At 45.5% G+C, this 15,615-nt stretch overlaps 1 protein-coding gene across 1 annotated transcript in view; it reads left to right on the top strand.

Annotated features, from left to right (window-relative positions):
- The window catches only part of LOC142585938 (plexin-B-like), a 547,589-nt gene that overhangs the window by 56,384 nt on the left and 475,590 nt on the right, over positions 1 to 15,615 (top strand). Inside the window, exon 2 of the mRNA XM_075697062.1 lies at positions 8,972 to 9,023. The gene's annotated coding sequence lies outside the window, so the exon portion shown is untranslated. The remainder of the gene's footprint in view (positions 1 to 8,971; positions 9,024 to 15,615) is intronic.

Genomic DNA, 15,615 nt, shown 5'->3' with positions numbered 1-15,615 from the left:
GTATCCACTGAAAGGAGATATCATGCCCTTTTTCTCTTAAGTGATAGACAAGTTCCACGATTTCGCACGTGAGCTGATTGTGAGTTCCATATCAGAGAAACGGCTGCACAGATTGCAAGGCCGGCGTTGAATCGCAGAACACTGCCCATTTTCTAGCACTTTCAGCATTTATGACATGAAGCGCGCCTTGGAGAGCCGCGAGCTCTGCAGTTGTCGACGTAGTGACATGGGAAGATTTAAACCGCTGGATTATTCCCATTGTTGGTGTAACTACAGCGCCACCGGAACTGGTTGATGTAGTTGATCCATCAGTATAAACGTGTGCGCAGTCACTATATTTCTCGTACAAGAGAAGTAAAGTAAGTTGCTTGAGCGTTTATGACGGCAAGTCCGACTTATGCTGAAGTCCTGAGATTGCAAGGTTTACTTGAGTGCTGCTCACATACCATGGATAAATCGAAAGTCTTGCCGCAGGTGCGTGACCTGAGAAAGGCACGGTGCGCGAAGACAGTTGCACTGAATTTCGTGTGGGGCCTTTCTACTGGGAAGCTTGCGAGGTGGTGGGTAGTTCGGACACATCGCTCGGACCCGAGCAAAGTGTTTTATGTGCCCACTCATTATTTCAATGATAATGCGCTTTCTAACGTTGAAATCTTCAGCGACTGCAATAACTTCAGTCGTTGACGCATGCACTCCGCGGTAGATGTTCTAAAGTGCACTAACTGCAGTGGTGCTCACAAGGCCTCATCAAAGGATTGCCCGCAGGTGCGGAATGAATTCGCGGTCCTCAAACAAATGATGCGGGGCAATTCAACGCATCGAGAGGCTGCTGCCGTTCTTCGGTGACGTCGGCATCAACACCGAAAACGCTCACGAAATACCGCAGCTGCAGATAATGACACGCCATCTTCCGTCATAAGGATTGCCGCATCAACGCATAGCACCACCAATGCAGATACAAGGAAAGCAAACAAAGCGAAAATGCTCATCCGTCCTGAAGAATTGCCCGAGCTACCAAGGGCCCCTACAACGCCTTGCTAAGTAACCTCAAAACGCACCGACCTCGACGGCTTCGGCAGCTGTTGAAGCGACACTGGCTGATGATCTCGCAGGTCATCAACATTCTGCGGTTACTTATGATTGCCATTCGTGTTATACTTAACATGACATCCTCGTCTGCGCAAAGCGCGCTACAATTGTTGGACAGTTTGAGTCCAGTGCTTGCAGCGCTTATTTATTTATTTATTTATTTATTTACCCTCAGGGGCTTTGGGGCGTTACAGAGGGGGTGGGTACATGGGTGAACAAGAACAGAATCTAAAGTTGCGGATGAAATTAAGAAAAAAAAACAAAGAAAAACAAAGCATCCACGTACAGAAAGCAAAAGGTGCAGAGCTTTCAAAACACAATCAAAGTACAAAGATAAGCTAACGTGTTTAAGCTAAAGATGTAGAAAATTTTTCATCGCACATTTGAAGGCCACAGGATCTTCTATGCAGGCAATGAATGGGGGCAGGTTGTTCCAATCGGTTGTAGCTTTCGGCAAGAAAGAGTGCAGAAATAGAGTTGTACGACAGAATGGGATGCGAACTTTATGTGTGTGGCCGACACGTGTTGGTAAGTAAGCTGGTTCGGAAAATAGTTTACTTTTTAGAAATGGCTTAGTGAAATAAACTTTGTGAAGTAAACATAGACGGGAGAGCTTCCTTCGAACATAACACGCAGGTTAGGTAGACCTAGTTGCGATTTCATTGAGAAAACACTTGCAGTACGGGCATAGTTAGAATGAAACGCGCTACACGACTTTGAACAGCTTCGATATTGTTAATTAAAGTACAAACAGCTGGATCCCACATTGCGGAGGCATATTCGAGTTTAGGTCGAACTAGGGTTAGATACAAAGTGAGCTTAAGATGTTTTGGCTCTTGGGAAAAGTTTCTGTGCAGGTAACCCCAAGTGTGATTACAATTATTGGTGATATGCTTTACACGTACATGCCATAAAAAGTTATGTGTTGGGTAAAACAGAGATATTTGTAGGAAGCGACATTTTCAAGGGATATCTAGTTAATGCCGTAGCAAAAGAGCAAAGGCTTGTTAGTACGGCCTGAAATTGTCATGCTTTTGCATTTAGTAGCATTTAAAGTCATAAGCCAATAGAACCAATAGCGGCAATAGCGTCAATGTCAGATTGCAAGAGAAGGTCATTATGAGGGTTACTTAATTGACGATAAAGAACACAGTCATGGCGTAAATCTTTATGGATGAGGAAATACAGTCGGGGAGGCTATATTATATATATATATATATATATTGATTAAAATCATGTCTCTCCGGAAGCTCTCATTTCGTGATGAAGTCGGGAACGGATCTATATTTCAGCGAAATGTCATTGGAATTAAGTCATGCATGTCGGACTTTCGACAGTTTGTGTTCATGAATAAGCGCCCCATTATCGTCATCTGCGAGCCCCTATCATTTCACATCAGACTCTACGGGTATGTGGGCTTCATTTGCGCCATAGATGGAGAATACAACAGGATTATCCTTTTCATAGAATGTGATCTTACGCATATTCATCGTGCAGTGCCACCTGAGCATAAAAACGAGTATGTGTTTGACAGTGAATAAAGGCAAGTGACTTAGTAGTTGGAGCCTACATATCACCCTCAAGTCGACTGGACTGCGAGCAGCTACGGCGAATCACGACAGCGACTCCGCAGCCTTGGGTGATGACTGGATATTTTAATGCCCACCACCATCTCTGGGGAAGCTGTAAGATAAACTCGAGGGGCAGAAGATTAGTGTCTTTTGCGGCCGAACAAGAACTGTGCTTGTTAAATGATGGAAGCCCCACCTTTCTGCGTGGGACTCTACTGTAGCTGTCCGGACCTCACCTTTATTTCGCGTTCCTTCCCTAGAAAGGTCAGGCGGTTCCCCGACATTGAAACGCGGGGAAGTGACCACCTACCCACTTATCTAAGGATTGAAGGGTTGACGGGCGCCAAGTTAGCCGGCGTCACTCAATGTATCCACTGGCCGATGTTCAAATGAATTGTGAAAGACGGCTGCCGTGATGGCTTGTCCTTGTCCTCTAGTCTAGAGGACACTATGAAAGGTGCCCTAGAGGTTGCCACGCATTCACTCCCGGGAACGCCGACATGCACCGACTACGACATCGAGTTGAAGAAGCTCTTCGTCGTCGTGCAAGGCGAAGATACACGCGTACAAGATCTGTGCATGACTTGAGGTCGGCCAGAATAACTCAACGGAAAATTCAGCGCCGCATGGACAAACTGAAATCGCCAAGATGGCTGTCGTTCTGCGAGTCTCTTCGGATCCATGAAAAGCTTTGCCTAACATATGGAGAGCTGTTCGTGGTCTCCGTGGAATCGCTCAGCAGCGCCACCCTCTCAAGCATTTGGCCCTTCACCAACAATGCAGCGAGATTGACGTCGCTGAAGATTTCTGCTCGAGGATTGCCAGGGAAACTGGTTCTGCTGGACCATTGACGCTCCACCACTCACCAATTTCACGCGATGCCCGCATGGACAGTCATTTCCGCATGGACGAACTCGAAGCGGCACTTGCCTTGTGCAAGCGTTCATCTTCACCAGGACTCGATGGTATAACCTACTGTGCCCAATGTAATCTTGGTGAAGAGGTTTGGAAAGTGGTCCTGCTCTTGTTCAACAGCTCCTGTCAGACAGGTACGGTTCCCCAGGAATGGAAGACCAGTCGCCTAATTCCTCTGCTGAAGCCTGGCAAGTCACCTGTAGACCGATCATCATCCCGACCAACTGCGCTTGCCAGTTGTACCGGAAAACTGATGGAGAGGAGGGTTCTAGCAAGGCTGGAATGGTACCTTGAACATTACCAGGTATATCCAGATGCAGTGGCCGGCTTCAGGTGTCGCCGTTCTTCCATAGACAACGTTATCAACTTGGTGACGTACGTGGAACACCAGAACTCCTGCAAAAGATTATCTGCTGCCCTGTTTCTGGATGTTAAAGGAGCATACGACAACGTAACGCACGGAGCGATTTTCAACGCTTTAGAGGCAGTAGGACTTAGCGGCAAGGTCTATCGCTGGATTAGTAGTTATCTACCTAAGAGATCCTTTTTCATAAATACCGAGGATGGCCCGACCTCCCAGCATTAGAGTAACCGTAGGGTGTCTCACGGCGGAGTGCTGAGCCCAACGCTCTTCAATCTAACACTCATCGGACTCGCCGAAACCCTCCCATGAACCGGTAGGCTGCCCATCTATGCCTGCGACATTTGTATTTGAACGTCGATTGTGAAGCGACTGCAGCTTCGAGTGCGGCTTAAGGTAGCCACTTTAAAAAAAGATAAACTCCTAGATAAAACCTATGCATATACTATTGGCACATAAGCTTTTTTAAAGCATACCGACTTCTTATTGGAGCAGCGCATTATATTCAACAGGTTCCTGCCTTTACTTGTTTTTCTTTTATTTAGCCATTTTACGTGCGCAGGTGGGTACGTGCCCATAATGGTCTAACCCTCCAGACTCGGCATGTGCCACTGTGACAAAAGCGGTACAGCATCTCTAAATGTTGTTTTATACGTGTCGTACTTCTTTGTGCGTACTTGTCTTCACCGTCCTTTCCTCGACAAGCGTCCCACATCGGCTTCGTCCTCGTCACATCGCTGCGTCGGCGTCTCACCCTCTGCCTGACTTCGGGTCTGAATTTAGAAATAGCTTGTGAGAGGTCTTGGAGCGTAGGCTTGTACTACCTTCATTCTATACCTCTTGTAAGGTTTTATTACGACTACTGCTACCTTCTCATGAATGCTGTAAAACTCATCAATGTTGCCGGCTATGCCCTTGTGGATTAGTAATCCTACCTTGCACTGCTTCTAATCTGGGAGTCCTCTATAGCAGAGGACGTGGCTGTCTATCAGCCTTGTACTATAAGCCTCACCAGTTCTAACCTCATTAAGGCCAGTGATATCCCAAACAGTGTATGATAGTTTATCAAACAGTCCTGGTAAGGTAGCTTCGCTACAAAGAGTCCGGGAGTTAAACGTTGCCAGGGTCAGTTTCCATTGGTGGCTGTCCGGGTCCTGAGATTCTTAGCACCGTCTGCTGCGTTACAGGTCTGACCACCGCCTTGGTCAGGTGCTCCGCAACTGCTGGGGACTGAGGGCCCTTGGTTGACCGAATGAGTCATTTGGGAGGTAGTGACCGAATACTGCACCAGGGAGGCCATTATCACAATCAGTGCATTCTACCGGTGCTAAAATACGGGGCAGAAACTTGGCGACTGACAAAGAAGCTCGAAAATAAGTTAAATACCGCGCAAGGAGCGATGGAATGGAGAATGCTAGGCGTAACGTTAAGAGACATGAAGAGAGCGGTACGGATCTGAGAGCAAACGGGGATAGCCGATAGCCGATGTAATGCGCAGGCTAGATAACCGATGGACCATTATGGTTACAGAATGGGTGCCAAGAGAAGGGAAGCGCAGTAGAGGTTGGCAGAAAACTAGGTGAGGTGATGAATTAGGAAATGCGCAGGCGCTAGTTCGAATCGGTTGGCGCCGGACAAAGGTAATTCGAGATCGCTTGGAGAGGCCTTCGTTCTGCAGTGGGCATAAAATAGGCTGATGATGCGTGCGATGTAGTGCATAAGCAAAAAATTGGATCCTAATGAAATTGTGACCTTTGTGGTGAATAAAGAAACACATTGCATGAGGTTGCACGCTGCGAGTGATGAAAGTAACAACAGTCATGCGCATTGCCGTTAGTTGTGTAGGAGTTGATGCATCACGGTAGTGTTTGCGTAGCGCCCGAAAGTAGGAAAAGAAGGACAAAGACGAGTGAAGAGCACTCTTTACTCGTCTCTGTTTTTCCTTTTCTACTTTCCTGCGCTACGCAGACACCGCCGTAATGAACCATGACCAACTCGCCCAAGCCTCTGCGCTAAGAGTTAATACAGAACTCTTGATTGAAGCTTTGCATTACAAGGATTCCAAAGCGTGCGTTAGGCCTGTATTTTTTTGTCTCTTACTCTTAGAGCTAACGTGTAACGCTATAGCATAGCAGGAAAGGCTGCACAAGAACATTGAAATAATACTGTTTGCGTGTTGCACCACAGCACGGCAAAAGACATAAAAATACAAAACCAGTTTATGATTTATTAATAATAATGTTAAGAACCTTTCTTCCTTTGCTGTAGAACATATTAAAACGAAGTAGTAGAGCGTACTTTACCTCAGAGAGCGTACTTTACGTCTATTTCTCCATTACAACCCACGTTTAACAGAACAAAACAAAACTATTTCTGAGCTTTCACATAGGCGACGAGGGGGTGCCTTGGAACATTCCTAATCACATATTCCTATGGGAAGGAAGGAAGGAAGGAAGGAAGGAAGGAAAAAGTGGAGAAGGCAAGGTAGGGAGGTTAACCAGTTTAGCTCAACCGGTTTGCTACCCTACTATTGGGAGCGGGATGGGGGGATGAAATATGGGGAGAAGAAAGAGAGAGAGAGGACATAGCACAGCATACACATCGTCAGTTACAGTCCGTCACTCTTGCGTGATACGTGACATCACTGTCACAGCCACTTGTCCATGCCCGCCTCTCTCAAAAACCGAAGTAGTCTCTTCGTCGCCTTCAGCTGCGATGTCTTCTGTCGGCGACATGTGAAAATCGTTTCAACTGACAATGGTCTATTGTCAAGGTGCGCTAGAATGGACGCCAGGGACTGTCTCTGCATATTATATTCAGGACAGCAGCATAGAATGTGTTCTAGCGTCTCCTCGCAAAGACAACTACGCGACTCTATACCAGCAAGGGCGTTCCTCAAGGCCGTGCTCTGCTATTCAACCTCGCCCTTGTTGGACGTGCTGAATGCTTGGCAACTACCATCAAGATTTCCTATGGGAAGGATATGATTGGGAGTGGCTCGTGCACTCATTCATTGTGTGGAGATCAAGATTGAATAGTTCTACATTTACCATGCGTGGAAGACAGATAACGAGCACAGCGTAATAATTTTCCTTCGTTTACCGCGTTTGCATGCGCTTTCGCAAGGCTAAGTGTTCTTAGAACGAGTTACGTCCGAGCTGCACTCGGCTCAACATTGAAGGTCAAGGCCCGTGTTTTGTAAAGAGTCTTTTCCTGAGTTGTTGACTTTATATTGGGCGCTTGGCATGACTCTAAATCTGGTTCATGATTGCGTTACGCTGAGTTTTACACCGGCAAAAATATGACGAAGAAGGGAAGCAGGGCGCGCACGAATTTCACTTCCTCGTCATCTTTTTGCCAGTGTAAAACTCAGCCCTACGTAATCATGAACGTGCACCAACAAGCTCTTTTCATCGTTTTACATATCTAAGTCTAGTCGTCAGGCTGTTTAATGCGTACCGCTTTGGACCCTACGATATGAATATAAGTGCCCATTACGTGTTTGGCCTCTCAACTCTACCATCATCGTCATCCATCTTGTTCCTCTTTTCCCCCGTGCAGAGGAGCTGCCTATAGAGGCATGTAACTCAGGCAGCTCAGCGAGTCTCCCTTTCTTTTTTATCATGAAACGTTTCGTTCTCGTTTTTCCTCCCGATTCTATCCATTTCTTACCACCTCTACAACCGAGTAGTTGACCCCGGTAAGAGCGGTCGTATGGCCTCGTGTTGCCAATCAAACAGGCCGAAAAGAATGAAACAAAATAAATCATTACGAAATGCGGCCCTGGGGATGTCTCTGTTTCTTCTATAGTGTCTATCTTGCACACTTGCTTGTTTATATTGATTTGCCACCTCAAACCATACTAGCCAAATCAATATGTCTCCTGCTGAAAAGTAAACAATATAGACACATCGCCGCGAAGAACGCTTGTCTTTTTCTACACATCACTGTTAACAAAAAAAGCGAAACCAGATGCTGGGACATCATTACATTTTTCTTTTTATCCCGCGTTAGAGAGCACGCGTTTTTTTGTTTGTTTGTCTGCGCAGCAAAACGAAAATGTGTGTCACACTGCAGCCACCACAAATCAGCAGTGGTTCAGGCCACCGCTGCTTAAACGCCTCCGGCCTTGCGCAGCTTGAACTTGATCCACGAATTGATGGACACGTTGTGACGCATTCGTATCAGTTTGCGAGTAAGCCAGTCCTTGACAAACAGTGCAGTTACGCAGTGATTTAGATGCACTCCCGAGGCACACGCGACACTCCTGACCGTCTTGTCTAGGGGCGAGCTTGTGGCGCCTTCTTGTCTCCGGACAAGCAGATGCGCCGGCAAAGAGGAAAACGATGGCGCAATAAGAAAAGCAGGAGCAAATAAGAATATAGGTGTGCTTTAAAGCCTGAATTCGAAAGTCCTTTCTTTTGTTGGAGGATTCGGCGCAACGCTAAGTTATTGACCTCGTGTAGTCACGCTCCAATGGTTGTGTTTTCCGTGTCCTAACACTCGGATGATCTGGCGATTTTCGTCGTCTTGAGTTTTGTTTATTTCCTTCCTTCGTTCGCTTCTTTCTTTTAATTCCTGATAATACCACAGTCGAGACGTCCTGATTTGTAATCCTTGTCACGCCTTGGTGACTCCATTTGTTTTCTTCCCTGTTCATCTCTGAGAAAGCAGAGTTATCAAGTTGTCCTCCAGAGTGTAAAATTAACAAAGAACGTTACCGTCAGCTTGTATTAACAAAGCACGTTGTTCAGTGTTTGCACAATCCCTCTGCGTTCTGTGAATGAGAAAAGTTTTCTATCCTTGGTCATAGCTAAGACAGCGAAAAAAAAACAGAAGACAGTTGAGCAAATTTGCCTTTTCTTCGCGATGGTTATTAAAAAATCAATCACCGAAGCGAAAGAGTATTTGCATTTAAAGTACTGATATTAATGCAAGTAAATGAAAAGAAAACCAGCCGGCCAGTGTTAACGAAGCCATTACTGTCATGATCAATGTTCTTATGCGATCTTTCTTTTTTTTTCTTTGTTGTCAGAACAGACCTCTGCCGATAGTTGCGGACAGTCGCCTGCTCAAAGCTTCGCCTGGTAAGTACGTCCGAAACATTTTATCCGATAAATACTACTATAGCGTTGCTCAATGTTCGATAACACTAGCACATTTCAGTATCAATATTTGAATATCAATGTGAGCATGCAGCAGCGGCGCCCTGGCTGCCCGCTGCTGGGTGACGTATGCCACAACGTCGCCACGAGGGGCGCGGCTTAGCGCTCGCTGCAGCCTCCCAGGTTCAGTTTCGCCCGCTCTGACAGCGGGAATTCGTAGCGCCACAATTCTGCGGGTATTCTTTTTTTTTCAGATACAAAACTTGATCTGGCTTGCACGGAGATCTCGCTTTAATTGTCCCATTATGAGTACCCACTGAAATTAAAAGCTCTAAATTAAATTAATGGAATTTTGTGAATTAGCGACTAATTTCCACCTAGTGGTCGCCATCACTGACGGCGTCAGGGATGGCTTGTCTCCGAAGAAAGCCGCCTTTTATTTCAAAACGGCTATATTTAAATATTGCTTAAAGACTTCGTAGAAAGATCCGGTATAGCTACAACTATATCCGCACAAGATACTCAGCATGCGAATAAACAGCCACGCCAAAATCAGGCGAGTAAGCAAAGAGAACTTCGGTTTAGAAATTACCGTTTAGAATTTTATGGTTTTGTAAGACATTTACTATATACTGGGTCATGAATGGCAATTATATAAGAACGAGAACTATCTAAACCACTATCAGCACCGCAGGTAAAAAGAAAAAAACTTGGTTATAAATAGGTAAGTGTTTTTCCTCACAAATTAGTTGTACGGCTGTCAGTAGGCAACGAGGCAGCAAGGGCACGTGGGAAGTCCTCAAAGCCGTTCGTATAAACTCGAGAGAAAGGTTCAACTGACCTGCTCCCCGATTTTGTGCCAGACCCGTCAATATAAATCGATACACTAGAGGCAAACGGCTGCACATTATGCTAAAAAAAAAAAATAAAGCGACCTTTTGACAAACAGCAGGTCGCAGGGCAAACAGCAATTGACAGAGCCACACAGCATTTCCGCATGTTGTGCGTATCCCCTGAAAAGTCGACTAATTGAAAGAGATTGGTGAAATGTAAACGCTCACGTGATCGAGCACGGACGTCACGTTGCTTCATTTGCGTCCTTCCACGAGTAAATCAGAAAACTAAAGTGGTTCCGCAAACTCGTACAAAACTGGTAAACGTTCAATTCAGGCGCAGACGGGAATGTTGCGCGCTGGAACCCGAGTGCCCACCCGGTGTACGGGCGCTACTGTAAAAAAAATAATAATGATAATATTAATAAAAAGAAGCACAGAGAAAAAAGGATAACCCGACGCCCACAGGCACAGCTCCATTAAATTGGTGGCTCCCTTCCCCGCTGCTGGAAAGGCAAAAGCCTGCATCCAGCTCGAGAAATGAGCTCCCCATGCGCGTCCGAGACAAAAGTGCTGGAACGAAATGCATACACAAGCGCCAGCTGGGAGGCAGTGCGCCTACACGCTACGCTAAGTACGAATAAGAACAGCGCAGTTTCCACGAATCTATAGCCAGCTACAGCTTATCAAAGAGCGAACTAGAGCTGCTAGCACGTGCAAAAGTAATTGAATGCTTTGATAGTGGCCGATAAATGGCTGACCTCATAAATGCCCTGGCTATAGCCTGCAATTTCATTTTTTTTTCGCGCAACAAATGTTGGATATTCGGTTATTCATATCTCTTGCCGGACTATTTCTGCGTCTGCCGTTCCATTTCCGAACACGACGAAACCGGTTTGTTTGGTGGCCGAAGCGGGTACAATTCAACAGTGCGTGAGTATAAAAAAGCACCCACGTAATGCGATTTAGGTACATCACCTTGCGATGTTCAAAGGGCCCCTCACCATGTCTGGCCGTCTTGAGCGGACAAGTGCCGCGCATAAAGTGCACACTTACGATAGTGTCTGCTAAGTATTACATCCCTACGCACAGCGAAAAGCACTTAAATTTCAAACCAAACACCATTCGTCCTTAAAAAAAAACTTGAATTATGGGGTTTTAAGCGCCAAAACGATGATCTGATTATGAGGCTGGCCGTAGTGGACGACTCCGGAAATTTACAACAACTGGGGTTCTTTAACGTCTCCCCATCGCCCCCATCGAAACGCGGCCGCCGTGGCTGGGATTCAATCCCGCGACCTCAGGCTCGGCCGCCCGACACCTTAGCCACTAAGCAACCGCGGCGGGTAACCGCTTGCCCGTCTCGCGGGCGCCGCCCTCCCAGCTTGAGTGTCGACGTCAATTGCACAAGTGCTGCTATGGCCTTGCTGTGATGTCACTCCTAGCGACACGTGACTTCGAGAATTATTCGAGACGACGTCAGTTATTTGTTTGCTATGTTGCTTTAATAGACGAATTAAAGTATAGAGAAAATAATAAAACATACAAAGTGAATGCCTGCGCCTTTTTGTTTTACTTCGTATTGTAGCAAGAGAGATGTACAGGCGCCCAAATCTTTAACTGGTGTGCGCGAGCGGCGACTTTTCCGTGCGTCGGCGCCGTATGACGGGGCGCGGCTGGAAAGAGTCTGAGGCTAAGCGCATGCGGACAAAGCGCGCTCAGCTGGGCCCATCGTCTGCTAAGCTAAGCGACAAACAACAAGGAAGAAACAACAAGGAAGGCTAAGGTTAGCTTTCATGATAGTTACACCGGATGTTCGACGATAGTTGGAGAGTATGAAACGTGCCAAGCGACTCTGAACGACTTCGAGCTTTTGAAAGGTGTTAGCTGGCCGTGGTCCCATATGGTTGAAGCGTAGTCTAGTACAAGACCACCATAAGTGACAGATAACTTTTTTACTAACAATGACGCAACGGAAAAGTTTAGTTTTATGTAACAGAGCATGTGATTGAATTTGGATGTTACGTAGAAGATGTGTACGGACCATAAAAAAGAGTAAATAATGTGTACAGAGGACCTTAGTGTTGAAGCAATGAACGAAAATCTTGTGGGCATCATTAAGGAATGTGCAATAGAAGTCGGTGGTAACTCCGTTAGAAAGGATACCAGTAAGCTATCGCAGGAGACGAAAGATCTGATCAAGAAACGCCAATGTATGAAAGCCTCTAACCCTACAGCTAGAATAGAACTGGCAGAACTTTCGAAGTTAATCAACAAGCGTAAGACAGCTTACATAGGGAAGTATAATATGGATATAATTGAACATGCTCTCAGGAACGGAGGAAGCCTAAAATCAGTGAAGAAAAAGCTAGGAATTGGCAAGAATCAGATGTATGCGTTAAGAGACAAAGCGGGCAATATCATTACTAATATGGATGAGACAGTTCAAGTGGCTGAGGAGTTCTATAGAGATTTATACTGTACCAGTGGCACCCACGACGATAATGGAAGAGAGAATAGTCTAGAGGAATTCGAAATTCCGCAGGTAACGCCGGAAGAAGTAAAGAAAGCCTTGAAAGCTATGCAAACGGGGAAGGCAGCTGGGGAGGATCAGGTAACAGCAGATTTGTTGAATGATGGTGGGCAGGTTGTTCTAGAGAAACTGGCCACCCTGTATACGCAATGCCTCATGACTTCAAGCGTACCGGAATCTTGGGAAAACGCTAACATAATTCTAATCCATAAGAAAGGGGTCGCCAAAGACTTGAAAAATTATAGACCGATCAGATTACTGTCCGTTGCCTACAAAGTATTTACTAAGGTAATTGCAAATAGAATCAGGAACACCTTAGACTTCCGTCAACCAAAGGACCAGGCCGGATTCTGTAAAGGCTACTCAACAATAGACCATATTCACACTATCAATCAGGTGATAGAAAAATGTGCGGAATACAACCAACCTTTATATATAGCTTTCATTGATTATGAGAAAGCGTTTGATTCAGTAGAAACCTCAGCAGTCGTGGAGGCATTGCGGAATCAGGGTGTAGACGAGCCGTATGTAAAAATACTGAAAGATATCTCTACCGGCTCGACAGTCACCGTAGTCCTCCATAAAGAAAGCAACAAAATCACAATAAAGAAAGGCGTCAGGCAGGGAGATACGATCTCTCCAATGCTATTCACAGCGTGTTTACAGGAGGTATTCAGAGACCTGGATTGGGAAGAATTGGGGATAAGAGTTAATGGAGAATACCTTAGTAACTTGCGATTCGCTGATGATATTGCCTTGCTTAGTAACTCAGAGAACAGCAGTTTACAATAGCTAGTGAGGCACTGGAAGTGGTAAGGGAATACATCTACTTAGGACAGGTAGTGACTGCGGATCCGGATCATGAGACTGAAATAATCAGAAGAATTAGAATGGGCTGGGGCGTGTTTGGCAGGCATTCTCAGATCATGAACAGCACGATGCCATTATCCTTTAAGAGAAAAGTTTATGACAGCTGTGTCTTACCAGTACTCACGTACGGGGCAGAAACAAGGAGGCTTACGAATAGGGTTCTACCTAAATTGAGGACGACGCAACGAGCTATGGAAAGAAGAATCATAGGTGTAGCATTAAGGGATAAGAAAAGAGCTGATTGGGTGAGGGAACAAACGCGAGTTAATGATATCTTAGTTAAAATCAAGAAAAAGAAATGGGGGCATGGGCAGGACACGTAATGAGGAGGGAAGATAACCGATGGTCATTAAGAGTTACGGAATGGATTCCAAGGGAAGGGAAGCGTAGCAGAGGGCGGCAGGAAGTTAGGTTGGCGGATGAGATTAAGAAGTTTGCAGGGACAACATGGCCACAATTAGTACATGACCGGGGTAGTTGGAGAAGTATGGAAGAGGCCTGTGCCCTGCAGTGGGCGTAACCAGGCTGATGATGATGATGATGACACCAAGATACTTGTAAGGCAGAATAGATTCAAGCGGTATTAAGCTTAAAGAATATTCGTAGTTAGGGAAAGATGTGTTATCTTGGGAACGTACAATGGCTTCATACTTAGAACTTAATGGAGACTCAGAGGAGGACTTCATGGAATCACTCGATATTCAAGCAACGAGGCCTCAGAGAATGAAGACAGGACTGATGTAATCACTGGATTGTTTTGTTTTGTGCCGCGCAGACAACACTACAAAAAGAGACTATTTATTATAACTACATATGTCTGCTTGGCGTCGTTCGTCTTTGGATGTTACTAACCGTATACTTACAGTCACACAATGGAAGCAAAGTAAAGGCGAGAAATCAAAATTATCTCGACAGAAAAGAGATTTTGGCTTTAACGTAGTTTGTTTTTATGCCTTCAGGAATAATTACGAACAGAATACGAGCACCAGTAAGAATCTTCTAAGTGATCTCAACTATACTTGCGATAAGCAAGGTAGGTAGCCAAGAAAAAAAATAAATTCGTATGCCATTCGGACTGGGGAAATGAACGAAGGAGAAATATTTGCAGGAGTCCAAATATCGTCGAGAGGCGGGAATTAAGAGTTGAAACTTAGTCGATCTATTCCAGTCGTAAATTCACTGGAGCATGCAACACCTCAAGCTAACAAAACGCAACGCGCTTTGACATCACTAGCTTTGGGACCATGACGTCCATGTTTTAACAAGGCATAATTGGGCAGTTGTTCACCGTGCTATGGTGCGGGAAATAATGTAGACAGTAAGTGCCAGTTCATGGGTGTGATGCACGTAAAGTAGTAAATGATAGCCACTGCTCAGAGAAGAAAAGTAGCAAAATGCTTGAAGTAGGCCCGAGTTCCGAAACCCTTCCGAATCGTTCTCGAAGTTTCTCGAACAATGGGCCAGCAAGCTAATCTGGACTACCAAAAAAAAAAAATCTTCTTACAAACTGCAACTGGTTATTACGAGGGCCAATGAGTGGCTGGTTGGCTGATCGAGCAGCATATACCATTACACAAATAACAGTAATAATGAGTAAAAAATTGCTTTGGGAGCACATAACAAAGAGCAAAGCAGTCGGCAAAGCTATGCGTAAATATGAACGTTGAAAAAACGACAAACACTTATAGATAAGCAGAAAAATTTAGATATTAGCATCTTTTGTGAAATACGCATTAATATCGTCCTGAAGGTTTTTTTTAGTCATCATATATAGCCCTGAACAAGTTGTCATTGAAGGAACAGTACTAAAAAGAATATAACTAGGTTAGATTTGTTGAAGATAAAGCACGGCCTAATTTAAACACATCTTGGCAAGGAACGGAGCTTCCATCTTAGCGTCGAACAACGGGCGAAAATGTTTAATTTACGAGCGTTGTGAGGGGATAATTTTGATGGCGCCGCGGTGATACCATACTCGGGGAAACCCAGGTTTCCCAGCGGTGAGCGACCTGGGCTAGCTTTCTTTCGGAGTATAACTTCTGGAACGAGGGTCGGCTCCATTGCTGCCTCAGAAATGCATACCACGGTGTGAGCGTCGACAAATGAAAGAATTTTCAGGGATTTGTGGAAGCCGCGCCGCCATCCGTTGGCGAGCGTGCACGAGATTGACACTCTTGTGGTGCACGGAGGGGGGAGACGGTCGCGCCATGGCGCTGCCTTGTTTCTATAAGAACTGCGCGTTGAAGGTGTCGCACAAAAGGCGCGCCGCTCCACTTCGTGCTTGCCTATTTCTTTATGGGGACACGTTGAAAGCGAACGAAGCGGGCGCCTGGATGAG

Source organism: Dermacentor variabilis, chromosome 6 (assembly GCF_050947875.1).
Source record: "Dermacentor variabilis isolate Ectoservices chromosome 6, ASM5094787v1, whole genome shotgun sequence".
Classification (NCBI taxonomy): domain Eukaryota; kingdom Metazoa; phylum Arthropoda; class Arachnida; order Ixodida; family Ixodidae; genus Dermacentor; species Dermacentor variabilis.
The sequence above is the reverse complement of the archived record's forward strand: the minus strand, read 5'-3'. Positions and strand labels throughout refer to the sequence as shown.